Source organism: Neomonachus schauinslandi, chromosome 2 (assembly GCF_002201575.2).
Source record: "Neomonachus schauinslandi chromosome 2, ASM220157v2, whole genome shotgun sequence".
Lineage (NCBI taxonomy): Eukaryota > Metazoa > Chordata > Mammalia > Carnivora > Phocidae > Neomonachus > Neomonachus schauinslandi.
Window position 1 is genome coordinate 48,902,381 of NC_058404.1, and position 10,326 is coordinate 48,912,706.

Sequence of the window (10,326 nt, forward strand, 5' to 3'; positions counted from 1 at the left end):
TAATGGGGGCAGAGTTTCAGTTGGGGAAGATGGAAAGCTGTGGAGATGGATGGTGATGATGATTGCACAATGAAGTCAATGTTCTTCATGACACCGAACCGTACACTTAAACATGCTTAAAACAGTAAATTACGCACATTTTGCCACAATAAAAAAATACTTGGGGAAGAAAAACAGGTAATAAATACTCAAAATTCATCAAAAAAAAAAAAAAAGAGTCAGCTGTGTTCCTGGGAATGACCTTAGGGCTGAGACAAGAAAGAGAACAGGAAATAGATCCTAGCACTGAACTCCTACAATGGGCTCTGAAGTTGAGACAAAAGTTGACAGGGGCTTGGGAAGAGAAGCAGAAGTCACTATTGTGAGCTCCTTGTGGACACAAACTGTGTCTCATTCACCTGTTATCTCAGCCCCAAGCACAGCTCTTATAACAGGGGTTTGCTTTGTGTGTTCTAGGTATGTCGGGTCACCCATGAATGGTGCCCAGGAGAGGAAGAGGGTTCTGGAAGAATCTATGGAGACCCAGGCTTAGGGCTTAGTTTAGGGAGCAAGATGACACTGAACACTTCTTCCATAATCTTATTATTTATTCTTCTCTTTACTCATTCATCCTTCCACCTCCTCTTTCACACCTTTGACCTCATTTGAGCCTCATATCACCTCTAGAAGGGGAAGGGGGAGAGATTTTATTATCTCTTTTATATAAATAAAAGAAATACTGATGCTCAGAAAAGATTTGCTCAGGGATGTATAGTTCAAAATCGATACAGTTGGGATTCAAACTCAGGTCTTCAGCTTCTAAACTATAATCTGGTAAAGTGCTACCCAGTGCCACTAACTAGAAGGGCAATTTGTATGGGCAACTCATGCCTATACTTACATTTGCAGATCCTCGCTCTATTGACTGTCACTGCTGAGCCATTGTCAGGACTGAGATCTGTGGCAGATGAGTGGTGAGAAGAGAAAGGTGTCCCACCCCACAGCCATGTTTGCCTGGATCCAGGGTTCAAGGAGTTTCCACTATATGCAGATTCATTCACTCCTCCTTCCAACCCCTACCATGGCCACAAATCTCAAGGCTATGACCTGTTTCACCTTTCAACCAAGTGCACTAAATAAAAGATTTTTTTCCCCATTAGTGGCAATAGGAGAAAAAAAAAAAAGAAATCCAGGCATGCTGAAATTGCATCATATAAAGAACCAACCAGAGATCTGTTGGACCCTCCGGAAGAATGTGCAAATAAGTCCATCGATCCTAAAGGATATAGTCCTACAAGAACCGTCAAATTTAGATCCTTTGTAATTAGCCCACGAAGATAATTTCATTACTTTGTCACTGGAAACCAAAGGAGAATTATCCCAGGTAATTGACAGTAATTGGAGTTACCTCCTGCCTAAGAAAGATATTAAAAGAGAAAGAGCCCTGGACCCTTTGATCCTTTAAGCGGCTGGATTGGCAGCTTTGGGGGAGGGGATGGCTGTGGGGTGATGTCCCTGCTTGTAAAATGGGTCTGGGTGATTGGGACGCACAGGGAAATCTACATAAAGGACACTATGTATGTAAAAGGCTCAGACACCAAGATCCCCACTATCGCTGCTGACGCACTTGGATGACCAGACCACCCCCCACCCCCACGCCGACCTCCTGAGTCCTGGTTCCCTGAAGTCAAGGTAATTTGGCCTCTTTGTCCATCTTCCTACTGCAGCTGATTTTTGGCTTCCCGCCCACCAGGTCACTTTCTATTCTTTTCACAAACATCACCTTCTCCAGGAAGCCTGCTTAGATTCCACCAGCTCCTCTCTGCCATCCAGCACCCCGCCCCCCCCCACATGAGAGTCCCAGCTCTCTCCCAACTGTCAATACCCCAAAGAAAGCCCCTTGATTAGAGGAAATGATACTGTTTCTTCTTCCAAATAATTTCATGCCAGGTGCTTAGGGGAGAGAGACCATATTTCTAGCTTGTATATCTGCTCTGCTCCATACCCTGCTCAATCACAGAAGCCTAATATCTCAAGGTCAGAAGGAATCTTAAAGGTCATCTGGATTAGCACATCAGCTGATGTAGGAAACCTCTCTGACAAATTCCAGCCTCAGAAAAACCCCGGCAATGAAGAACTTGCTACCTTCCAAGTCAATGAATACCACTGATATCTGTTAGTCTTTACTAAAAGATATAGAATATTTACTTCATGAGTAAATAAATGAAGGAATAGTACACAGAAGCAGATTTGATATAGGAATACCACTAACTCCTGAGACTGAGCTACCCCAGTAGAAGGGGTTGACTGTCACTGGCCTTTGAACAGCCCTTGCAGGGACAACCAGAAGATGAAAATTCTTCTAGGAGCAGGTGACTTCCAGCATTCTGACATACTCCCTTCCCAAAGTACCCAGAAGCCACTAATCTGCCAATATCCCCCTTGTCCCCACCCCCACAATGCCCCTACCCCCACATCCCCTGACGCAAGCTTTGGAGGCACCTTTCTTACCTGTGGCGACAGAAGAAGAAAGGCCTTTGAGAGAACACGGAACCAGCCTGGATCGGAAGTCCTGGTCAGCCGACAAAAGTCCCCCCCAAATGGAAAAGCAGGTGCAAAGCAGAGGGGGGTGACTTCATTTTATGGTCACCCCGACGCTGGAGCAGGACACGCCATGGCGGATGAGGGCGACCTGACTCTGAGAGTCAAGTTGGCTTCCTGGAGAGGGCTGGGCAAGTTCTGCCGGCTGGTCGGTTTGCCTGGGGCTCCCAGCTCTGGCGGCCAGAGAGCCTTCCTGCAGGTGCTAAGGGGGAGGGCGTCATAAAGAGCCTGGCACAAAGGCTTCTGCAGGTAACAGCCAAAGCCAGTCCGCAGGAGGGACTGCTGACTTGACCAGCACACAGACTCATGCTCTCATTCTCTCTCTCTCTCCCTCTCTCCCTCTCTAACACACACACACACACACACACACACACACACACACACACACACACCCTCTCTGGAGGGGAGAAGGAGGAGCCTGTGACTATTCAGTCTGTGTCCAGTGGGAGACAGACAACAGATTTGCTTTCCCTCTGTCCAGTTATTAAGATGCTTCTCTCTTTGCTCCGAAGGATCCTGTGTTCTGGGATCACTGCCTGGACCCCCAGACCTCACAGGTGGGAGAGCTCCTGGGTCCTGGGTCCTGGGTTCTGGGTCTGGGTGTCAAGAGAACAGTATAATTGCAAGTAGAATAGGACTGAGGACAGAGTCCTCAGTCAGCCAGCCTATGATCTCTCCTTCCCTTCTCCTCTGGAGGAAAACCCCTCTCCCCCCGGCCTGCTGTCTGCAGGACCATCGGCTCCCTCATGCTGCCAGCTGGTTTGGCTGCAGCTTGCCTGTCACCTCCTCAGCCTCCCTGCCTGTGACTTTGCCTTCAATTCCCCAGAGAAGCAAGGTCAAGGTCATCCTCCAAACTGTAAACCAACACTTGCCTCCTTCTCTCACCAGGAGTGTTGTCCTCCTCCTCTCCTTCCTGCACAGGGAAGCTTGGCCCCTGTGATCTTGATGGAGTCCCCATCTATTAAATATCCCCAGGGTTTTTCCTATCTTCACCACTCCTCCTGCTGGAACCCTTTCCTCAGCCCATAAATAAGGTCATCCTCCATCCTAAAAACATGCTTCGAGGTCTGCCTCCCCCTCAAGCCACTTGTTATCTCATCTCCCTTATTTTGTTTAAAAGCAAAGGGTCCTAGGGGGTCCTGGGTGGCTCAGTTGGTTAAATGTCTACCTTCGGCTCAGGTCATGTTCCCAGGGTCCTGGGATTGAGCCCCACGTCAGGCTCTCTGCTCAGCAGGGAATCTGCTTCTCCCTCTGCCTGCCACTCCCCCTGCTTGTGCGGTCTCTCTCTCTCTCTCTCTGACAAAGACATAAATAAAATCTTAAAAAAAAAAAAAACACAAAGGGCCCTAAATAACCTCTAGGTTATTTGCTCCTTAAAAGCTGTGTGGGTTTTTGCGCTGTGAAGGAAACCATCAACAAAATGAAAAGGCAACCTACTGAATGAGAGAAGATATTTACAAATGATATATCTGATAAGGGTATCCAAGATATATAAAGAACTCATACAACTAATAGCAAAAAAAAAAACAAAAAACCAAAAAACCCACAAATAATCTGATTAAAAATAGGCAGAGGAATCAAATAGAAATATTTTCAAAGAAGACATATAAATGGCCAACAAAGATGCTCAATATCACTCGTCATCAGGGAAATGGAAATCAAAGCCACAGTGAGATACCACCTCACACCAGTCAGAATGGCTAGAATCAAAAAGACAAGAAATAACAAGTGTTGGTGTGGATGTGGAGAAAACAGAAACCTTGTGCACTGTTGGTGAGAATGTAAATTGGTGCAGCCACTGTGAAAAAGAGTATGGAGTTTCCTCAAAAAATTAAAAATAGAAATACCTTACAACCCAGCAATTCTACTTCTGGGTATTTATGGGGAAAAAACGAAAACACTAATTGGAGAAGATACATGCCCCCCTATGCAGCATTATTTACAATAGCCAAGAAATGGAAGCAATCTCAGTGTCCATTAACGGATAAATGGATAAAGAAGATGTGATATATACAAACGATGGAATATTACTCAGCCATAAAAAAGAATGAAATCTCGCCATTCACAACATCGATGGAGCTAGAGGGTATTATGCTAAGTGAAATAAGTCAGACAGAGAAAGACAAACACCATACGATTACACTTATATGTGGAATCTAAAAAACAAAACAGACAAACAAGCAAACAGAAAACAAAACAGACTCATAAATACAGAGAAGAAACTGGTGGTTGATGGAGGGGTGGGATGGGGGATGGGCAAAATAGGTGAATGGCATTAAGAGGTACAAACTTCCAGAGATAAAATAAGTAAGTCACAGGTACAGCATAGGGCATATAGTCAATAATTTTGTAATACCTTTTATGGTGACAGATGGTAACTACACTTATTGTGGTGAGCACTTTATAATGTATATAATGGTCAAGTCATTATGTGGTTCACCTAAAACCAATATAATACTATGTGTCAAATATACTTCAAAAAAAACAAAGCTGTATAGTTTTTGATAGGTTTCTAGAGCTTTCTGTGCCTCAGTTTCCTTATACATAAAATGAGGATGTGAATATTGGTTCCCACTTCACAGGCTGGATGTTAAGAGTGAATGAGTTAGCATAAATAAAGGGCTTAGGATAGTGAAATAAGGCATGCTATATATATGTGTGTGTGAATATATGGGACATGTATGTGTATAAGTATATATATATATTTACACATATGTACATGATTGCTAGTATTATCTTCTAAGAAAATTAAAAGACATGAAATACAAAAGAATTCACTAAACACCTATATTCTCACTGCCCATAATTAACAAATGTTAATATTTCACCACATGTACTTGCATATGGAGGGGTATGTGTGTGTGTGTGTGTGTGTGTGTGTGTGTGTAAGGAAGGAAAGAATCATAGCTTATATCAACTAGGGTTCTTGGCTGCAAGTAATAAAAACCTATTGATGAATTTAAGCAGAAATGGATTTTATTAAAGGACAGTGGGTAGTTCATAGGAGCACTTAGAAAGCTGGAGAACCCGCTCAGGGCACAGGTGAGAACAAGGGAAACATCAGCCAGACCAGAGCCCAGCTCACAAGCCATTCACCTGCAAGATGGGCCTTGTGCTGCTGTGGGACTGGATGCAAAGCCTCGCAACGTCTGTTGCTAGGACTGCTGTCACTGCTATCTGTGGAAACGAGCCTCTCCTGCTGCTGCCAGAATTAATCCTCCCCTGTCCCTGCTTCTTTGTGTCACTAACCCCCAACACAACAGGGGGGACAGATGCATCTGATTAAGCATGTGCCTATGAACAGGGTGCAAGGAATGTTGAGGAAGCAGGAATCTGGGGTTTTGAGCTCCTTGTGGAAAGTGGGCTCTGCCACCTTCAAGGTGAGAACATTCCCAAAATATTTGATAGGAGTTTTAAATGCTGGAAAGCTCCCCCAAATCTAGCTTTTTGGCTCCTAACATGAGTGCACACCCAACTTTCCATAATTACACTTCAAAAAAAGAATGCTTACATCTAACTGTTCAAAAAGTTGTCCCCGGAATTTGTTTTAATTCGGTATGGCAAGACATGCAGACACAAGAATGATTGTCGTGAAGGAAGAAGTTTATACTCACAGATCCCTGGAAATAATCACAGTGTGCCATGCAGGGCCACACAGGGAAGCACCAGGGCTCAGCCAGGGGGCAGAAAAGGCAAAGGAGAAAGCATGGCCCAGAGCATTTTTTTTTAAGATTTTAATTTATTTGTCAGAGAGAGAGAGAGCGAGCACAAGCAGGCAGAGGGAGAGCTGAGACTCTGAGCAGGGAGTGGCAGGCAGAGGGAGAGCTGAGACTCTGAGCAGGGAGCCCAATGTGGGGCTCGATCCCAGGACCCTGGGATCATGACCTGAGCTGAAGGCAGACACCCAACCAACTGAGCCACCCAGGCGTCCCCATGGCCCAGAGTATTTATTGGAGTTTCTGCAAGAGAGGCAAGGCAGGCCAGGGTAAGCAGCTTAGAATTGGATGGTTTGAGCAATTTTGGCAGGCTGTGGGTATAGGGACAGTCTCTAGTTGTCCAGTACCTGGCTGTCGGGTGCTTTTGTGCAGAGTAATGTTGGCTTGGTGTGCGAGAGATAAAGGAAGTGGTTGGAGATGTTGACTCAGGACTGTTTGGAGGGTTTGTAATATGATTTTTGTGCCTCCATGGAAACTGGATCACAGGGATGATGTGAACAAGTGTGGCCATTAGTTTGGCCTCATGAGTAATCGTTGCCAACTAGACAAACACAGAATCTAAGAAAACACATTTAGAGCACTAACATGAGGCAGCCATTCCTCACAGAAATAAAAGTGCCCGTATCCCTAGGGCTCATCAGTTACTCCCTCCAACTCTATATCTAGCCTCTCTGAGCAATGCCCAAACTTGCTCTCATCCTGACACAATGTCATCTTGAAATTCTGTCTCCTATGGAGTAAATCATAAAGTTCATCAAAAGCATACTGCGTATAAAGTAATGGGGTGGGCAGAAAATGAAATAAATTAACCAAGTAAGGAAGAAAATATTGGCTGGTACAGCCCTCATTGTTATAAAAGATCATTAGGTTAGAGTTGGTATTTACAGCTTTCCCCTTCACCCATTCTCCAGAAGAAGCATCTATTCCATAAAAGACAAATTGCTACCCCCTCCATTATGGAAGGAGTTCATTGTAATCAGCTTGCCACCAGGTGGCTAATATGAGCCTCTGGGCTCAGGCACCCTATCTAGAGCTTGGGATTTGTTACTGCTGCTGGGGAGCTGGGAATTTGGCAATGGCAGCAGTAGGGATCACATAGGGAATGGGATCTGCCATTAGAATCACCTAATTAAGTTTACAACGATGAATTGACACTCTGCAAGATGCATCCATCTTAGGTAAAGTTTGGTGGTAATCAAAAGTCCCTGCATAATTCTGGTCTTTGATGGTGGTTCTAACCCTTAGGATTCTCTCAGAGACATGTTATGGATTTTATTTATTACTTTGTTATAGAGGCTTCATCTTGGTTCTTCCTCTCAAGACTGACAATGATGTGCCACGTACTGAGAAGTTTCCTTAACTCAAGTCTTGTCACTCAAGGTCAAACCACTTCCCACGGCTCCGATAATCAAGATAATAGTCTTCCCACACCAGTGTTTTTCTCAAGGCCTTGGAGGAGTGTCTCATGAGTTCTCTCACATTAGGAAGAAGGTCATACATAAAAAAAAATCCATTCCAACATTTCTGTTTCGACAAGTCTTCCCTTCCACTATACTAATTTCTGGTGTCTCATAGTAACTTTGCGTGGGCTGCCATTGAACAAACTGTGAATACCACCCTGTGATGGTTAATTTTTTTTTTAAGATTTTATTTATTTATCTGAGAGAGAGTGAGTATAAGTGGGGGGGGGGAGAGGGAGAGGGAGAAGCAGACTCCCCACTAAGCAGGGAGACCGACATGGGGCTCTATCCTGGGACCCTGAGATCATGACCTGAGCTGAAGGCAGACGCTGAACCGACTGAGCCCCCAGTTGCCCCTGATAATCCATTTTTATGCATGATCACCAAATTGTCAATATCAATGATCAGAATCCTGCAGTTTTGGGGTGTGTTTGTGTCTCCTCCCAGGTTTGTCCCTGGAACCTGTCTGCCGGGACATGTGGGGACCTGAACCTGGTTAAAGTCCAGAGGCAATGAGGATGGGTAGGGTGGGGCACGTAGAAAGTTGGCTTACCTGGCCCATGATAAATCCTTCAGGTGAGGCTGTTGTAGGAATTTTAGCTAAGGTAGGAACAAGTTCATCAGCTAGAGAAAGAAAAATAACTTCCCCTGCTTCCTGGTTTTTGTCATGGGACTCTTCCCAGTTCTTAGAGTCTCACTTCTTTTCCATCAGTGCTATGAATTAAACAGATGCAATAATTAGGCAAATCACAGGATTTTGAAATCAAATTCTTTTGAACTTGGATTGTAGCCATCTTGTCAGTTATCCATTTATTGCCTGTCCTCTCTGACTGTACCTTCAATATATGCTTTTTAAAGCATTTCTTCTTTAAAGTGTACACAATAGTAAGCTTTCTCAGTGAAGAGCTCCAGAGGGACATTGCAGGAGGATGAGAGAGAGGTTTCCTGCAATTTCTAGCGCAGGTGGAGGCACCTTTCAGCCTCAGCCTGGCAATCACGTCTCTGCAGCCATTTTGACACACAAACCAGAGCCCCAGGGAGCCTGCGTGGAGCCACCTGTCCAGATTCCCCTGGCAAGCCCCTGCAAGGGCTACATGCAGCTGACTATGGCCAGAGGGTCCCATGTGAGGAAGACTGCGGGACAAATAATTTAGAGAAGGCCAGTTGAGATAAGCAAGAGAGCGGTTGTAAATAAAGAAGAGAAAGGGTCCAAGGACTGACTTTAATTTAGAGATGAGGAAAATGAGGAGGAGCTAGCAGAGGAAACCAAGCAAGAGCAGTTTGCCGAGGAAGTGAGACCACCCCCTGCAAGAGAGGGTACTAGAGGCCAAGTACAGAGAGTGTCATCAGGAAGAAGAATGAGCAATCAGGCCAAATGCTAATGCCAAATCAGACGTGGTTAAGGTATAGAATGACCTACAGATTTGGCAATGCAGAGGTTTTCTGTGATGCTAGGAAGAGGATTTTCAAGGAAAGGATAAAGACAAAAGCATGATTCAAATGAGTTCGGGGGAGAATGGGCCAAGAAGGCTTAGAGTCAATGAGCCTCAACAACTCTGAAAGACTTTTGCTGGAAAAGAAGGAAATAAGATGGCAGTGGGAGAGAAATGTGGGCTCTCCATAGATTTATTCATTTTTTTTTTAATAAGTGAAGTTACAGACTGTTGGTGTCTCAGTCTACTTGAGTTGCCATAACAAAATACCAAAGACTGGGTGGCTTAAAGTACAGAAATTTCTCTCTTACAGTTCTGTGGGCTGGAAGTTCAAGATCAAGGTGCCAGCAGGGGGGGTTTCATTCTGAGGCCTCTTGGCATGTAGGTGGCCATCATCTTGCTTTGTGCTTACATGACCTCTCTGTGTCTGCACAGAACAAGAGAGCAAGCTTTCTGGTGTCTTTTTTTATAAGGACACTAATCCCATCATGAGGCCCATCCACATGACCTCATCTAACCCCAATTTCCTCCCAAAAGCCCTACCTCCAAATACCATCATATTGGGGGTTGGGGCTTCAACATACAGATCTGGCGGGGAGGAGACACATACATCCAGTCCATAACAGTTGGCATGTGAATGGGATGACCCAGGAGAGGACATCATGGATGATGGAGTGAGAAGTTGTCCTTCTGCCTACAAGGGTACCAAATTCAATGCCTCAGTGGAAGAGTCAACCTTAGGCAGGAGCAGAGGCAGCTGTTCAGGGTAGCTGGAGAGAAGGTACAGGTACAGGTAGATGAATCAATAGAGAGGTGGGAGTTTGTGGAAGTTTTCTGATTGCTCCAATTTTCTCAGTGAAATGGGAAGCAAAGAGACTGGCCGAGAGCGAGGATGGATGGAAAGCATTGGAGACTGAGGGGAGAAAGGAATGTGTCCTTTGGTCTCCCAGGAGATCAGGAGAGAGACCTGACTAGGGAAGAGTAGTAGAGTAGTTGGGTCCAGAGTGGTACAATCGGCTGAGGTGAGGTTAATGTTATGGGTCTTAGGGAGGATTTGGGAGCAGCGATAAGGACTAAAAAGGTCTTCCCCCTCTCCCCCTGTCAGTGGCACACAAGGGGAGGAAGGGAGAAGAGGGA